Source organism: Crassostrea angulata, chromosome 6 (assembly GCF_025612915.1).
Source record: "Crassostrea angulata isolate pt1a10 chromosome 6, ASM2561291v2, whole genome shotgun sequence".
Lineage (NCBI taxonomy): Eukaryota > Metazoa > Mollusca > Bivalvia > Ostreida > Ostreidae > Magallana > Magallana angulata.
In genome coordinates this window covers 4,026,835-4,045,783 of record NC_069116.1, presented here as the reverse complement: position 1 = coordinate 4,045,783, position 18,949 = coordinate 4,026,835, and the positions used below count along the sequence as shown (strand labels likewise).

At 31.3% G+C, this 18,949-nt stretch overlaps 2 long non-coding RNA genes across 2 annotated transcripts; both read right to left on the bottom strand.

Moving 5' to 3' along the window:
- Positions 1-4,224: 4,224 nt before the first annotated feature.
- Positions 4,225-5,157, bottom strand: LOC128186605 (uncharacterized). The gene is made up of 2 exons (XR_008243966.1): positions 5,074-5,157; positions 4,225-4,488 (listed from the first exon to the last, which is right to left on the bottom strand). It is a non-coding gene; the product is annotated as an uncharacterized LOC128186605 (long non-coding RNA).
- Positions 5,158-14,962: 9,805 nt separating this feature from the next.
- LOC128190765 (uncharacterized) lies at positions 14,963-16,241 on the bottom strand. Its single transcript, XR_008244387.1, has 2 exons — positions 16,123-16,241; positions 14,963-15,154 (listed from the first exon to the last, which is right to left on the bottom strand). It is a non-coding gene; the product is annotated as an uncharacterized LOC128190765 (long non-coding RNA).
- Positions 16,242-18,949: the final 2,708 nt, after the last annotated feature.

Genomic DNA, 18,949 nt, shown 5'->3' with positions numbered 1-18,949 from the left:
AAATATTTGGTCTTCTTGTGTTTTATAAACTGCTGGGAATATGAAATGCCAGTAATGCTGACTGTATGTGACAAATTACTAAATTATATTACGTTGTGTTTTTGTTTGTCATATAGGCAGGTATATAGCCATAAGTCTACAAAAAAATAGCGAGAGAGAGAGAGAGAGTTGACCAAAGTACAAACCCTCGAATTAAACATCTTTCTTACAATTAGGTAACATGCAAGTTAGATAATTAAGATTGTTGTTCTGATGGAGAAGTTCTCATTATTAATGCAATAGGTAGTGTAACAGTTTAATGGTATTTTTGTAATCATTTTGTTTTTCTGTTGTCGTTTCTTTTAAAGAAAATCCAAAAATATAGTAATTTGAAGGATAAAAGAGTTACCGTTCGTCAAAATGATTTTTTTGCATTTGATAAATATTATCATTGTCGATAATAGAATAACTACTTAAGTTTATATAAGCACATTCACGTTAATAAACCATACGTGTGTTCTTATCAGCTTACAATTCTACTACTTTTCAAGAACTACAGTGGAATACAAACCAAAAAAACATTCACTGAATAAACTTGGTTCATTTTTCTTCTTATTATGAAAGGTATCCAATAATAATGAAAGTGATAAAGATATATTTAGTCATCTCAATCTTTGAGGATTGATGAATAATCCTCGATAAGACAAAAATGGATTTCGAAGGACAAGCAGATAAATATTGGAAAGGACCGCTGTTTAATAAAGCCCTAGCATTTATCTTGTCATAGCACAACGTATCAGAATATTTGAAGGGATTTTTTGTTTTCTCTCTAAATATTATCATTGGAAGCAAATAATGCAGATACTATTGACACAAATTAACGGAGTCAATTTGATGATGATCGTTAAAGAATTCGACCAATTGCAAGCAAGCTACTACCAAACAATTGATAAAACAGGATTATCAACATTCTTAAATAGTTTGATCTTTTCGTAAGTTCTATGCTTTATAGTCAATACAACAACCTTGTTAGCAAATGTAATCCTTCATTTCGTCGAACGCTAACTGTTTTTTTTTCATAACTATTGTTAGCCATAACGTTCCACCTAATTGTCGACGGATTTTCCCGTTTTCCCCATTACGACAAAGAGCACACGGTGGGTGTGACTGATCACAAGAGGATGCTCACTCCTCCATGGCACCTGATTCTACCTCTTATATTAACTTGCAGACTTTGTTCAACATATCTTTTCTTTTACTCTTAGCATTAAACCAAAACAAACAAACGATGGAACATTTTGAAAACATTTGGTATGGATATAAAAGAATTTTTGCATCATCAAAAATGTGAGTATGGGTGTTGCGAGGAGTCTTGGGTTGCATATTTTGCACTTAGTTTCCTCCAATGTATTAGCATGAATACAAGCGCAATTGTAAAATGTTTCTGATTATATGATGCCGCGAAATTTAATTAATGTTTGTTATCGTTATTTTTATTTCACCTTGTTTTTTCACTTTATTTCTTACAGTTTTTCTCGAATTAACAATATAATGTCTTTAATGAAACAACAAATGTTGGCAGTATTTGGAGTGCTATTAAAAAGGGACCATTGAGCGTTTTTTTTTTATATAAGTTTAGTTTTGTCCTTAACATGGTGGTGCCATGTTATAATTTTTTTTGCTTTTCTTAAAAACCTTGATATGTTGTACATCTTATAATGTATTAATATTTTATAAATTAGCATTGCTTTGATGATCTTATTAATATTACCTATTTGTTTGTTTACTCAGACCTAATTTATTTCTTTGTAAAGCTTATATTTACTTGAATGCACATCAGTGGGTTTTTTGTTCAACGCCAAACGCAAAAATACTTGATCAAATGTTATGCATTGCAAATTAAGTGCAATCGCAAAGTATTTTAAAACCATTGCATGGGAATTGAACAATATTGTTTGCATTTTGTTTTTTTTCCAAAGTAAGATATATTGGTTAAGAATAAAATCTCAGAAACAAATAGCTAACAGTTAACCAAATTATTCATTGATAAGTAAGCTGGCCAAAAGTACATCTACTTGGTTCTTTGCTAATAAAAATAAATAGTACTTACATTTACATCTAAATTGATATCTTATAACATATTTTGAAGAACAGATGAACGAAACAAGAATTTTATAAACAAGTTACTTGGTTTGTCTTAATTGATGTATTTTTATATCATTCCTCAAATTAAAGTTAATTTAATGTTTGTGAAGAAGCGGTAATTACAGTGTCTGCAACTAGTTGACTTTTCAATGAGAGTTGATCACCACTATTCCATGGTATTTGCCTTCCATCTAGCCATCCATTTTTCTAGTCGTTGTTTCAATTGTTGTTCCAATCAATATTTCGATCATTGTCCCAATGCCAAATTCTCCCTTATCAATAACAAGAGGCCCATGGGCCACATCCCTCACCTGGGGAACAATAGGTATAAAAAAATCAGCTTAAGGTTCTCCGATCCTCAGCTTCAAAGAATTTTTTTTCTTTCAACCTTTATAAATGAAATGATATAAAATTAAATTTTTAGAGAGTATCAATACATTTTACAAAGTTATTGTAAGTTTGCTTACGATGGATATAATGAAATAAAAAAAACAAGTTGAGTTTTTAAAAAATTCCCGTGCATCGATTGTCTTGAACGCTATACCAAGATTTATATAAGTGGGAGTGCTCCGTGGATCCACTTCGCCAAGCATGCAGTTGTGTAACTGATAGTTATACTAGCAGTACAATACTAAACAAAAATTGTCTGTATAAATTTCAGATTTATGGAAAGAATAAAAGAAACCCGGATAGTTTAGAGTTATCGAACTTCGATAAGGATCGGGGATCGTTTATGGAGTCATGATACAAACTATCTGGACTATGTAAAATAATAATACATGTAGCTAATTCCGTATAAATAAAATCCATTTTCCCCTTGGATATTCTTATGTTTATAATCATAAGTCTATTTTCTAATACGATCATGATTTTATAGTCATATCAAATGTTGAGTACTGTAGTTCTCAAAACGATCCTTAACAATTGCTTATGTATTGGATATAAACCTACCTCAAACTCTAAACCTCTTGTGAGGCCGGAGAATTGTCCTTGAGCATATGGCATAACAATTATAAATAAACATCTAGCTAGATTTTTAAAGATATACTCTTTATATTCCTATGTAAAACTTCACACGCCCCCATTGTGGCCCCGTCCTACCACTGGGGATCATGATTTTTACAACTCTGAATCTACACTACCTGAAAATGCTTCCACACAAGTTTCAGTTTTCCTGGCTGATTAGTTTATGAGAAGAAGATTTTTAAAGATTTTCTCTATATATTCCTATGTAAACCTTAGCCCTCTCCCATTGTGGCCCCACCCTACCCCCGGGGATATTATTTTTCACAACTTTGAATTGACAATACATGAGGATGCTTCCACACAAGTTTCAGTTTTCCTGGCTGATTAGTTTAGGAAAAGAAGATTTTTAAAGATTTACTCTATATATTCCTATGTAAACCTTAGCCCCCCTCCCCCCCCATTGGTTCCGGGGGTCATGATTTTCACAACTTTGAATCTACACTACTTGAAAATGCTTCCACACAAGTTTCGGATTTCCTGGTCAAATGGTTCTTGAGAGGAACATTTTTGAAAATTTCTCAAGTTTTGTCAATAATTTCTGATTATCTTCCCTTCAAAAATGGCGTGGCTCTTAATTTTTACAACTTTGAATTCCCTTTGCCTAAGGGTGATTTGTGGTGGTTGAAATTGGTCCAGTAGTTCTTGAGAAGATGTTGAAAATGTAAAAAATTTACGGACAAACGGACGGACGGACGGACGGACGACAGACATGTGATCAGAAAAGCTCACTTAAGCTTTCAGCTCAGTTGACCTAAAACAGACTAACCTCATAGCTCTCAATGCCTTGCTTTACGATAAAAAAAAAAGCTTCGATGAATTTTTTAATCAATGCTAAAACGAATTTACTCATCATTATTAATATTGTGTTATAATCAAAACTAAAACCAGGAATGGCAAAACAAACACCCAATATTTGTTTTAATATATGATCATCAAATGATGATTGCTGTACAGTCCGTTATTTGTTAACTAGGTAACATCGCTAGGTGTAATTGCCCGCGGTAAATTCTAAGGTTTTTCTTTACTAAATACAGTATTTAGTAATAAATATTGAAACAAAAGAAAAAGCATATGTAATGTTCATTAATCTTTATTAAACTTAACAGTAGTTTTATTCCGTATGCCCATGGTTTTGAAGAAAAAAAAATTGGGTGCTTCAGCCGTTTTGTAATCACACCAATCACAGTTTTTAGGCTTGGGAGATGATTCTCACTTATCCGCCTCTCAATGGAGGTCTCTGCCATTCCCCCCGCCATCCATCGTTCCAATCGTTATTCCAGTCGTTATTCCCGTTATTCCAGTCGTTGTTCCAATCATTATTCCAACGCCGATTTCCCCCTATTCGATATAAAAGTTACATGTAAATGTATATCACATTTATTTATTTAAAATATATAAATATCCAAATATTTACTCGCATGCAATAACAATATCTTTGAAATCATTTAAAAAGGAGATAAAGACATATTTTCATCGAAATTAGGAACAAAAATGTTTGTAAAGGAAAAGTTTGATGTTTGGAATAGTTAATAAAAAGTCAATTAAAAACCGCCAAAAATTATATAGGGTTAAATACAGCCTTTACATTTTCTCTTAATTTTCGGGGTAACATTTGATTTTAGATTTCAATAGCATACTTTTCAGAAGATTATAGATACAACAACCTAATGATACAAATTGTTGTTGGTTATTTATATGTTATTGCTATGTTGATTTTAAAGAACACGTAATCTCTAAAGTGACAATAGTAAAACAATCGTAGAATGCAGGGTAATTATGCAGAAAATTATTACAGATATCCAAAAAATATAAGCATATATTATTTGAACTAGAAAATGAATATACTGGAAAATTAAAACTGTTGATCTGTTATCAACGGTGATACCTGCATCGTACATGTAAGTTCAAAAGGTGTCATCTTACCTGTGCCCTGGGCAACGGAACCCTGGGCAAGGAATAAAAGGAAAGCTAAACACAGCAGTTTCATTGCAGACAGTTCCTTACGAGACAATCATTAAAACAATTTTTCAATTTATAGTTAAACGTACGTGCAAGAACGTGATTTCGTCATCGTTACTTGTATACAGACATGCAGTCTGTATTATGAGAAAATGATTCACAAAGTTGTTTAAAACTAGGGTTAACTCAAAACATTGCAATACAAATTGCAGTTGAGAAAGTCAACATAATATTTATTGCTTCCGAGTTTCAGGTTTTTTTGCAAACCAACTTCGTTATATTTGAGGTTAAAATTAGATTTGACTATAATATTTTTTTAACTTATGATAATTTAAAAGTTTTATTTAAAAGTGATGTAAATTATCTTTTTTGACTTTTATGAAATCCAAAGTGAAAAATGGAAATGATAGGAATGACACAGAATTGGTTTTGTACTGTTTTGTTCCAAAGAAGATGAATTTACAACGCATGACATCCTGTGATTTCCATAGCTACTATAATATGTTATATAATACTGCATATTTTGTTTTGAATAATTGATATCACGTTTCAATATATAAAACGTACTTTCACGTAAAACCGGTGACCTTGCACTTTAAATCATCTTTTATTTTTTTTTCTCCTTATAAAAGTTTATGATAGCCACATTACTTTCGATCATTCCTCAATTTCTACTGGAGTATATAAGCCAGTTGAGAATGTTATGATCTGTTGCGTTCCGAATTCGGATTCACATTGAACAGTTATATCATTCATATAGAGTATATAAACTTAAGGTATTCGAGTTATCTTTCAGATATTTCTGCCTGACTTCGTATGCACCACTAACACGTGTCTTGGATACAGGGTGCATAACGTCTTCGCCATATTGTAGACGCCGGACGCACTTCTTCCAATGTAGTAACATAAGCTATATAGGTTAATCAATGAAAGTAAGAACGTGCTGCGTTTGTGTCAGTTTTTACAAAAACATTTCGTATTCTGTAACCACATAGTCTATTGCAGTTTATGGTTTACATGATGACAGTACGACACAATGATCGGGTATTTCTTAAATATTTGTGCCTGGGTTTCGATCTGTTTTGTTTTGTCTTTCATTGGTTACTATAGTATTTCTCACCAAAGCAGTGGTTGTTATACGTTTGAATTTAACCTGGGTTCTTCAAAATTTTCCTTCCAAAGTAACGTGCTTGTTAATAAAGTACCTGAATACGGTAAAGCATGCTCCGGTGTAGCGATTAGCGTAGCAACAGAAATCGTTACTAATATAACGACAGTCGGAGATAAAGAAAAGATATTAGAATTATGTGCGTGATTGGTTTCACACGTACTCGAATAGTTTTCGGGTCACGTTATAAGGTAATATAAATGATAGGACCATGCAGTGGTGGAACACTCTAAGCTCGTTTGCTAGTTGTGTTTTAAGTAAGGTAAAATGGCAGATGAAATGGAATGCGGTAATTTAGGGCTGACAGATGGTTTTAAATATGTGTTTTCTCTGTATTCCTCTGTAATACTTGTTTTTTCATTCATTTTGCACTTGATTGTTTTATATTTGGACGAACGTAGTAAGGGATATAAAGCGTATTTATGAATCCATGTCAGCTTTTATATATAGTCGGTACATTTTTTATCGTTAGGTGATGTTTAAATTTATGACATGTTATTAGCTGACCTGAACCAATGTTTTTGTAAACGATTGGTGCTCTTCGCCACAACCTAATATCAGTGTTAAAGTATTTGAGAGGGTTTTGTTGCTAGATTGTTGTGCGAAAAAATATGTTCACTATAAGCAGTTAACAATATAAATTTGACTAACATACCACAATATACAAATTTAATTATAAAAAACTACCGATAACCCCACGCCTTTAATTTTAATATTAAGGATAACCGCACATAGTATTTTAAAGGAAGAGAAGCGCAACCAAAAAGTGTAAGACATGAATGATGAAAGTCCACGAAGAGCAAACAAAAAAAAAAAATTAATTTACTTTCGTAAAATTTTCGTTAGCATGTGGTGATGCAGAAAGGCACATACTAAACATGTTTTCCTGCCAATGTATTTGTTCCACTATTATGTTTTAAAGTGTTTATTTTTTAGGTTTACGTAAACTTAGAAATATGTAATTTTACTAAAAAATTGTTATTAAACATGCCAAATAATTATTTTGTGTCATTTTGCATTATACAATTGTAGTATTACCTAGTCGTTTACATGTTGTAATAAATGCCAATTACACTTTCGAATCTGCTCTTTTTTCTAAACTCTCATCAAATTAAACATTATGTTAAATTCCAATTCCGAAAGAAAAGATTAAAAACGCAAGAAGTATTTCCCGTGAACTGAAGAAAATATATACATACAAAAATAATAATCAATATTGTTATTTTAAGAATACCTAAAATTACACTTAATGAAAAAAGAAAATCAAAATACGTTCAAAAAGTTGATAAATAACCTTTTACAAATTTATTGATATGATACAATATCACTTGTTCACAAATTGGCTGCCAGATAACACGTAAGTGCAAAGACAAATATCCAGTTAATACATACACTATTAACACATTTTGATAAGACAAAACAAAATTATGTTTATTAACATCAAAAACTGGTTTTTCACAAGCATCTCTGACATTTTTGAACTGCCCAAATATTAACATCATCGATAAATACTGAAATTGTTGTGCTTTAAATTTAACTCTGCCATAGGTCACTGGTTCTTGATGTCAATTCCATATTGGAGGGAAACTACTAAAATGCGTAATCTGATGCATTTATCTTTAATATGTATTGATTGTTTATTTTTGGAAACTTCAATACTTGTACCACAATCGTTATGCTGGATCTTTCCCAACTTAATGTTTTTTTTGCTTTCTGTTTTTCGCCAGGTCTGTCAATGAAGAAGCAAATATGGAAATATTACAATTGAATATCTGCTAAATTTAAAGAAAAAATTTACGCGTTAATTTGTTTGTCTTCAACAATAATGATTTAATTTTTTTCTGAAAAATATCCCAAACAATTTAAACTGTTGACCCTTATTCAATTTGGTCAGTTTTAATGTCAATAAATTGGATCGCAATCTTTATAGATCTTGCTTGATTATCATCACATCATTCAAAAAAGTACAAGTAAATATATCAACATCTAAAATAAAATTGTAAATGACATGCTTCCCTTTTAAGAAGTTTTCAATAAAATTGGTAAAACTTGCCTAATCATCTACTTATCAAAAAAGCATTACTTTAACTTGTCTACCTTATAAAAGTGTAAGCGCTTTTATCTTTCTCTTCAACTTTACTTTAGAAAGCATCAAGTTCACGAATCAAAAAGCTAGAGCCACGAAGCATCAAAAATTGCCCTATAATTAAAAATGACCATATTTTGGTAAAATATAGGGTAGAATCTTAGCTTTTCATAACTGTTTTTCTTTTTTCGATATCTATCATACTTTTTTTATAAACGGAGTTTACAATATGGCATTGTTTTGATGAAAAATGTAGAACAGACGTCATTTTGTTAAGTAACGTCACGAAATGATCAAGCTCTTAAGAAACTTCTTTAACCTGCTTACTTTAAAAAGGTCATCTGCGTTTTGAATCGTTTCTGCACATAGCATTGTGAATTTTACAATACAAAAGTCAATGCAAAATCTGTGTCATCAAGCTTTATTTTTAATAATCATAATATGAACTGTAAGATTGTTACAATTGTCACATTCAAATCAATCATGTTAACTTTCTAATTTTCTTGTACACTGTTTCACGGAAAGAAAAGAATAAGTTTTGGAACACATGTCCAATTCACTCGTCAATTGATACCTGTAAGAGTCGGGTGTAATTGGAATGTTGATCTTCATAAAACTGTATCTATTACATTATAAGTATTAATTTAAAGAAGTTTTACGACAGCGATTATCAAGTGCTGTGCAAATTTAATTTGTTTTCTGGACTGAATATACATAAGCTAAAATCCCGTTGAGATGTTGTAATGGTAATTGAAACTCAATTCATTAACATGTTACTCGTGACTAACAATGTATAACCCTGCAAAAAGGGAATAAATGACTAACATACATGCAATATATTTACAACTACAAATCAAAACTAACAAGTTATCATAACTTATTCAGTGCAACTGTGTAACAAATATAACCATTGAAAATTGTTGTCTTGATATGAATATACATATGGTTGCATTTTAAATCAGTTGTGTATTTGTAACATTAATAAATTATTATGAGATTGACATTATTGGCGTAGATGGAGTTATCTCCTTTATTCATTTGTCAATCATAAATGAACTGTTTTTATAATAATGTGAGATTTCAGATTTCACTTGTAAACTGTTATTAATATTTTGTCATAATTATGGTATAATCCAAGTTTTTTTTCTTACTATTTTCATTATAAAATGATGAATATTGGAAAAAAAAAAACAAAACATATGTAATATTCATTTATTTATCAACAAACTTTACAGCAGTTCCATTGATTTTGCCCATGGTTTTCAATAAATTTGATCGATGCAACAGCCGTTTTGTAGAACACCAATCACAGTTTTTAGGCTTTGCTCTGAGATTTGATCACCACTAATTAGCCTCGTCTACCACCTCGCCATCCATCATTCCAATCGTTGTTCCAGTCGTTGTTCCAATTGTTATTCCAGTCGTTGTTCCAATTGTTCCTATCGTTGTTCCAGTCATTATTCCAATCATTGTTCCAATCATTGTTCCAAAGTCCCGGCCTCCCTAAAAGATGTTTTACATATTGTTCAGATGGGTTATACATAGTGGACAGGTATCTTTTCTAATACTGAGATTAAACTTCCTTTTAATATATATTCAGACAAATTGTTTAAAATAGTAGATAAGTTCGAACTTGATTATAAGGAACATAAATATCTTAACAACCTTGAAAGTGTAAATACATTTTTTTGGCCTACCTGCTTACACCATTTCCCAACAAATAATTCTAATATACCTGCCCTACAAAGCACTGAAGTCATGAACTGAAACACCAATTGATCTAAAAGGCATACTATCGTAATTTAAACCTATCTAAAGAATTAGATCCCACAACAGGTTCAAATTCTTGAAATAATTAAATGATAATAAAATAGTTAAGATGTATTACCTCTCCATTGGGCGAGTGTATCTCCAAGAAGGAAAAGAAGAAATGCAATACACAATAGTTTCATTGTAGAATATTCCGAAAAATAAGATATTAGAAAAAGCTCACGTCAATTTATAGTAAAACGAGCCTGCAAGATTCTGTTTTTGTCATCATAACCTGCTAACAGCCATAAATTGTGTATTATTAGAAGTGATTGAGAGGGTGAATCATTTTTAACTTGTAAAACGCAATACATTATTAAAACAACAAATATAAAAGTCAATATAATTTCATATTGAAATCATTTCCTGTTGCGGTTTTTTGCCATGTTTGTTTCAACTAGATTTTGGAGAATATGTTTTTTGAAAAATATAATGGTTATTCCTTCTTGAAATTGAACAGCATTTTAATGACTAAGTTTTATTTTTAAACCAAACATTTTTGTGTTGAATAATTTAATATCATTCACGTATGTATAATGACTACATTGAAAAGGTTTCAACAGAAGGCAGTATGCCTTTATATCTTTCAAAATACTGATTCCTTTGTTTACATAGAATACATAAATTGCCGGCATTCAGAAGTTGGGGTTATATTCGCTTTTCGCTATTCACTATTCGAATAGCGCATAGAATTCTGTGGTCGGTTCGCTATTCAAATTACCGTAAACATGCTAATAAACGTAAATTCAAACTTTCATATAAACTTCCCTTTTAAATTAAAAAAACAGTTTAATAGTACAAATTATTACTCGCTGACCTAACCTGAACATTGACATAATAAACACGGACATTAAAAGGCTTAGCTAGCCTGGCGAATAATAGGAAATTTCGTATAATACAATTATAATGGGATGTCTTTCAAGGGTCTGGCTAACACCCTGTATCCCATATTTGGGCCTTCATATTTAGTGGGGATGGGGCCCCGGGGAAGCCCAGTCGACCCTCAAAAGGAATTGGGTTTACACGGCCATTAACAGGCTTAGCTAGCCTGGCGAATAATAGGAAATTTCGTATAATACAATTATAATGGGATGTCTTTCAAGGGTCTGGCTAACACCCTGTATCCCATATTTGGGCCTTCATATATGGTGGGGATGGGGCCCCGGGGAATATAATAATTTAATAATTTAAAATAAATCATATACATTTTATTTTACTCGTCGCTCTGTAATTTGAAATTCATTGATTTCATTTATATGTCTGATTATTTCTTTTGTCTTTGCTGAAATTCATTCATTTTAAACTTTAGGTGAAAAGGAGGGGTTTTTTTTTATCTGAGGAGGAAATGTGAAGCAGATACTGGTCGTATTTCTGGTTTTTTTTTCAGCGGATTTTTAAATTGTTTTAAACTTGTTTAAGTGTAGGGGAGACATGGTCAGGACTCATTTCAGACATTGCAGAATAAAAAAATGTACAACTTACATAAAACATTTACTTAAACAGCCAGGGTCGATATCAAAAGTTTTTGAAGATTTGTCCCTTATTCGCTGTTTTTGATATACGTAGGTCCCATTATACTTTCCAATGCCCGGCGCAATTCCCATACACTACGACAGGATTTGCAGCTTTATCCATGTAAATATTAAAGAATTTATTTGAAATCATACACGTTCCCTCCGAGTGAGATTTCATGTTCTGACCCCCCCCCCCCCCCGCCCCCATTTCCATAATAGAATCGAAAGTGAAAATTAAGGTCACAGTTTCGCATCTAAAGTGTCGCTTGTCAATTACATAGACATAAGGTCTTCTATCCACACAATAAATGAAATAGATATTCTAGGAATTTATAACCTCAAATACCCAACCAAACCTCACATTTACCCTTTTTTCTAAACTTTGACCGGGTCTTTCATGCGAAACCGTCCCATGCCACCTATCCTAATAAACAAAATACCCGTTTGTTGATATGACAGTCGAGCTCGCTTTCAATATTTTGAAGAAAAAACACGTGCAAGACACAAAATTGCTTAATCTTATTTATTTCCTAATCAACACTATGCATCGGATCCAAATAGTTAATAAATAAGCAGCAATGACCCCCACCCCCAACCCACCCCACCCCACCCCAACACCTGAAATATGCCTTTCCTTCGACCAATAACTCAATGTTTTACAACATTCTATGTAAAGGAGGCGGTGTGTATATGACATTAAGTCAATCACAATATATATATTTTTTATAGATACCATAGAAAAACCAACTGTACCTAGAGTGGGCAACTATATGCGTATAGCTAGAGAGTGAGGGGGTCGGACTCCCCCCCCCCCCAAAAAAAAAAAAAAAAAAAAAAAAACAAAATAAAATAAAATTTTCTTGATCTTGAAGGCATTCTCTCTCTCTCTCTCTCTCTCTCTCTCTCTCTCTCTCTCTCTCTCTCTCTCTCTCTCTCTCTCTCTCTCTCTCTCTCTCTCTCTCTCTCTCTCTCTCTCTCTCTCTCTCTCTCTCTATCCACCGATGAAGATGATAGAAAATTTCGCGCTACGCCAGAACATGCAAAATTGTGATTTTCATTTGTTTGCCGACCCTGTGTTGGAACAGGCATTCATTGATTATCTTTTTCTTATAAAAGTAATATAAATTCAACCATGGGAAACCTTTAAAATATTAATATTGATTTTCATTTGATATATGTGATAAATTTAGAGGACGAATTTACGTAATCTAGATTTGAACAAATTACAAATTTCAAATCACAGCTTGACTTATCTTTCTGATATTAAACTAGATGTTGAATTATGTCGCGGCGATATAACATATAATATAACGTTTTGAACAATGATATCCTTTAAATTCTGAAATGATACTTAATAAAACTTTTAATTCGAATTAAAATTGTTATAATTAAAATATGTTGCTGCCTCATTTTTAATATTATAGTACCCATTTAAATGTGAGAAGCGCAATGCATTATGTCCTTTGAAAATCATTGCTAAGAATTCAAAGATTTCCTACGTTTGAATTTATATCAATTTGTATAAGGTTAAATCTGATTCATTTACATCTTTATATAATATTATTTTGTTTTATTTTGAATAAATATCATTGTTTCCAGTAATTGTTCTTCATAAGGGTTCTTGTATGAAATAACAATATTTATAGTTAAGTTTCGCAATTAATCGCGAAAGTATCGCGTTTATTCGCGAAATTAACACGGTATATCGCGAAAGTTTCGCGTTTATTTGCGAAAGTTACGCGTTTATTCGCAAAAGTTTCGCGTTTATTCGCGAATCTGACGCGTTATATCGCTTAAATTTCGCGTTTATTCGCGAAAGTTACGGGTTTATTCACGAAAACGACGCGTTAAATCGCGAAAGTTTTTCGCAAAAAAATATTTTTTTTACCTAGGAAAATGAGCTCAATGGTCTTTCGTAAAAAAGAGCTATGTGATTATACGCTAAATGATACACATTATTGTAAATCGATTTTGTATGATATGTACTGAAAATGAAATGTAGGAACAATATATACAAAAAACTGTAAATCTCAGCCAGCAACTCCCTACTTAATGGTTAACGTCATTGATTTTGTCACCGTTCACCCATATTTAAAATAAATAAAGGAGAAATATAAATTGAAGATAATTGAAAAACAATATTAACTGTAATGTACCAGTAGGTTCTCATAATTTATATTCCTAGTTAACATTCACATGTGCTCTAGGAGAGCTGAAGAAATATACCATTTTAAAATATGAGTCAGTGATACTTCTGACTGCGCTATGGGGTCGTTTTGATTTGAAATAATATTATTGACCACTTATCGAAGTAGCTATGCCAAGTTTCTCTGTTTATAATATTTCATTCGAATATGTGCATTGTATCATAATATCAAAACAATGGGTATGAAAATAAATGCATAAGACGTTTGGTCTTGTATGTCTTTTGTTAAGAGTGTTGGAGTTATTCAATTTTATTTTTTTTAATTTTGCTTGTCAATATTTTAAAGATGTTAAAAAATTGGGATCAGTCTGATCCACTCCCAGATGTCCTCGTCTGTGTATTCAATGTCAATGGCAAATGAAAGCACAGTAATGACATGAAAAGGTCATTTAAGTTTTCTTGCACTTTTTGACACATAGGAATGTATTCCTTTCTGCTTTGGGACCCAAGTACCCTGATTGTTGACGCAGGATTACATGTATATCACCTGACATATTTTGTTTACCTGGGAAACACTGCATTTATCCATAATATTCCAGAATAGCTTATAGTACGGGATATTACTCCCGCTTTGTAAAACATCAGAGAGGTAAGTCAATACAAGTTCGGATTTTTTTTTTATATCCGGAGCACTTCGTTGTCAATATCCATTAATATGTTGTTCATCCATTCTCTTATAACGTGACTTATTGGTAATTATATAAAATCCATTATTTTTAGAAATAAAATGTTATTATCTTATCTTTTATTATATATCCGTCTAGCTAGGAGTGCGAAATTTAAACACAGAAACCCCTCATTATTTGTTTAAAATATTAGAACCGATTTCACAGGTATTTGAAAAAAACAAATTGAATTTATACTATATACATACTTACAAAACTTATTAATCTTAAAAACTAATTTTTAAAGAACGGGGTATTTAATGATGAATTTCAATGATATTTAACTATTTTATAAGAAAACAAAAACACATTTAAAATTCACAAATTTATTTCAAATGGTATGGTGAAGGTACAAAATCCATTTAAAGATTTCTTTAATTTATTTTCTTAAGTGTCTCCTGTTTATTTTATCAATAACGGTCACTGCTTGACTATCCACTGAGAAGGGTTGCTATCCTCTCCATCCACCTCTCCACCCCCCTCGCCATCCATCGTTCCAATCGTTGTTCCATCCGTTATTCCAGCCATTGTTCCAGCCATCGTTCCAATCGTTGTTCCATCCGTTATTCCAATCATTGTTCCAACCACCTCTTCTTCCTAAAGGTTTTACGATGCATTAATTGAAATTGTTGAACATAAATTTTATTTGAAAAACATACGGTAAACATAAAATTTTAAATTCGCGTTAATATGATTAAGGCATATTTTAATAAATTCATAAAATGTTTTAAAAACATTGACTTTTAGTGTTCTTTTTATGGATTAACGAGTTTTATCATTGATGTCCATTATGAAGCATTACTTAAACGTCCAAACGATACCTGAAAATTTCACGGATATTTTTTCGTAAAATTAAGCTGAAAAATATAGCACTTTTTAATGCTTTCCGAAATATTTGTTGCAATTCCAAAAATGAATCTTATTGTAAAAATGATATTCGTTATGTAAATAGAAACTCGGCATTTACTTGATTACTTCATCTCCATCAGGAATACACAATTATTGAATCCCTGAATCTTACAATGTTTATTGAAATATAGTTGCAAAACTTCCTCTAATTAAGTTGTAAACAAATTTATTAGTTTAAATAGGTTCGTTTAACCAGTATGAAACTGCCTCTTTGTACATACCTTGTTGCAGATATGTACATGCTTATCTATATTTCACCCATGATTAATTTTGGCTTTCGTAAAAGATTTTGGACACGTATTAAAAAAAAAAAATATTGAATAGAAAAGTTAAGTTATAAATTACTTTCCCAAGGACAACAACTTATCATTGTTATTCCATACTTGTTGATATAAAAAAACATTAAGACAGTATTTTTTCTATTAGGATCATTGTAGGTAGATAAAACATATGGGTTTCTTTTTTCAAATTGTGTCTTATACTAAAAAATGATTAACACTTCGCTCGTCATAATTTGAAGTTATACTTTAAAATATGAATCAGCTTGATTAGCCAATCGTTAAAATCAGATTGGAAATTTATAAAAAAAAATTATAATATATTCAATTAATTTTAAGCTGTATTTCGTTTAAAATATTTTTGAATAATAGTAATACCTCTCTGTGCAAGCGAAACTCCTATCAGGAATAACACAAAAACGAAAACCAACAGTCTCATTATTGATTTTCTCAGAACTAGTGTATAATTTGTGGGAAAATGCCAATTTATAGGAGCACAGATGACAGGAACAAGTAAGCTTATGTCGACGATTTATTATTATGTGTGCGTGTTTTGTGACTTGTTTACAGCAATATTTTGTGTATCCATAAGGCACTAAAAACCCAAAATCATTTGAAATTTATAAATACGCAATTACTGACCAAAAACACAGCTATTAAAGATGACATGATTTTCTCAATTTCCGTACAATAATAATGTTAATGCTGAAGTTTTTTACCTAACCTATCTAAACGAGCTAGTTTTTGGACAAATCAATGCTCTATAGACTATAATGTTTATTTATTTTCTATTTCTATGATTTTTTTTCTTCTAAAGCATGCATTCTTTTAAAAATAGGAGAGTTAATCACCTGTCTGTACTTAATTCAATGAGGGCGTCAGCCCTGACTTATGTGACGAACACTCAAAATTTACTTAAACACATTTGATAATATAATTAACGTTATCAATCTTTCCATTTTTACCCCCCCCCCCTCCAAAAAAATTGCTAACAAGAAATCAGTTTAAGTTGTTCTAGAATTTTGTCAATATTAATCTGGATAAAAAATTATCATGAACAAAATACTTGTATTAATTTTATATTTTTAAACTTTACAATTTTTGACATTTGTTGAAATATGATATTTTATTGATATCTTAGAAGGTGAAAATTATAAAACCCAGGCGGCATTCAAACTCATTACTTACAGATTCGTAGGTCATACTCTAATTAACTGCGTTACACTTTTAGGTTAAAAATTTTGGAAAGAATTATACTTGATTTGATTGTTTATTGTATACATATACTGTATACATCTGCGTCTTGGCGAATTTAATACGGGGCGAAACCGTTTGCAAGTATAAAAGTGCGAAAATTTCACAGGGCGAAAATTATCCTGTATACAGTATTTCGATAGGAAGTACGTATTACGTGTAATATGATGTCACATACCATCGTAAATGTTTCAAAAACATCGTGAAAAAAAGATGTAAACGTGATTTAACTTAGTTGTGAAAATCATTTCTTATTGACCGATATTAGATAAATTTAATCTAATGATTGTAATCACTATTTTTATCTAAATCATACCATTTTGTAAATAGTATAAATATGCATTCCAATATTGTCACAAAATTAAAAAATGACTTGCCTGATGAAAGTTGAATTGAGTTGAATTAAATCATATATTTTATCTTTACCAAAACCAAAGTATCTTCATTCATTCAGCGTCCAGTTTTGACCGTTGATTAATTGTCATATTTCTGTTGAATTTACGCAGAATAAACGTATAAATCTTAATGAACCAATAATTCTAGTATACTGTAAAGAAATTGACTATTACTGTTGAAAACATTTAATAGCAGTATAACACAAAAAAGTGTAAAATTGCATATTAATTCGTTCTGTTTAAATTCTTATCATTAACAAAAGGATTACAATTGAGCTTATTAAATATTTAGATCTGATGGCATTTGCGTAGTCTCATTGTACACTTTACTTTAAAAATAGGAAGGTATAGCATTATGCACGAAAAGAAACAGACTTAACTTAATTATGATTTTAGTTTTCCCCTGAGGATTCACAATACAATTGTAAATCACAAAATTGTATGACCAGTAGAGATTAACTTGGTTACAAAAGGATCTGACTGTTGTGGAATCTATTTAATTTGATGCAAATTACGTTATAACACCGAGATACGGCTAATATTGTTTCCAAATTCATTACTATAAGAATAAAAAATTCATTCATTTTGACAATTTTTTAAAAAGTTTTTGGAATCAGACAATTAGTATAGATCTTTGATAACTCAAAGTCATGGTAAAGCGGGATTTGTTAGATGCAGCATTGTAAGATAACTGGTATATAAAGAGTACCCTAAAAATGTATTAGGCAATTATGTGTTCGGAGGCTGCTTTTTTTTTAAGGTGGAATAACACACCTGGAAAAAAGTCATGAAAATTAACTGTTAATTATTTGATTAAAGATATAATGATAAATAAACTATACAATATGTCAAAAAAGCGAAAGATTTGCAAATTGGGGATAAAAAATGAATATTTAAAAAATCAAATTGGCAAGTAACAACAAAAGCCCCTGCGGAATTCGAACTCAGTATACATGTACGGATCACAGGCCCGACAATTTATCCACTCGGCTATGAGGTAATTTATATGTTGCTGACGATAAAATCCTTTTAATAAAACAAAATGTCGTTTCAATCAGAGGTCAGCATTTTATGACGATGTGTTTTTTGTAAACAGATAGCCATGCTATGACCTTGAATTGCTAGGATTACATAATGGTCACTATGATATTTTTGTGTACCTAGGTGCTGCGCACTGAATGGTGTTAATGATAATTAACAGAATGAACTCTGTGAATCTTGAAGCACTGCGTAGTATTCCTAATTGATGTTATTAAACCAGGTGAATAATACGGGCATAATAATATCCAAATTGAGAGTTTAAAAACAATTGTCATATTTGGCGATTCTGTGTCTGCAACGATAGCTCTAGTACTCTATATTGTCTCATGTATTGTGTATTCTATATATTAACCTGTGTAACCTTTTATGCCATGTATGAATGAACGTATTATGAGTAAGTGATGCCTCTTACTAGGTGGGGGACTCCGAGACCCAGGACTCGGAGACTCAAATCCTGCATCCGGACTCTTTGATTGGCAGTTTTGACGGTTTTGTTACTTTATTTAGGAATAAAC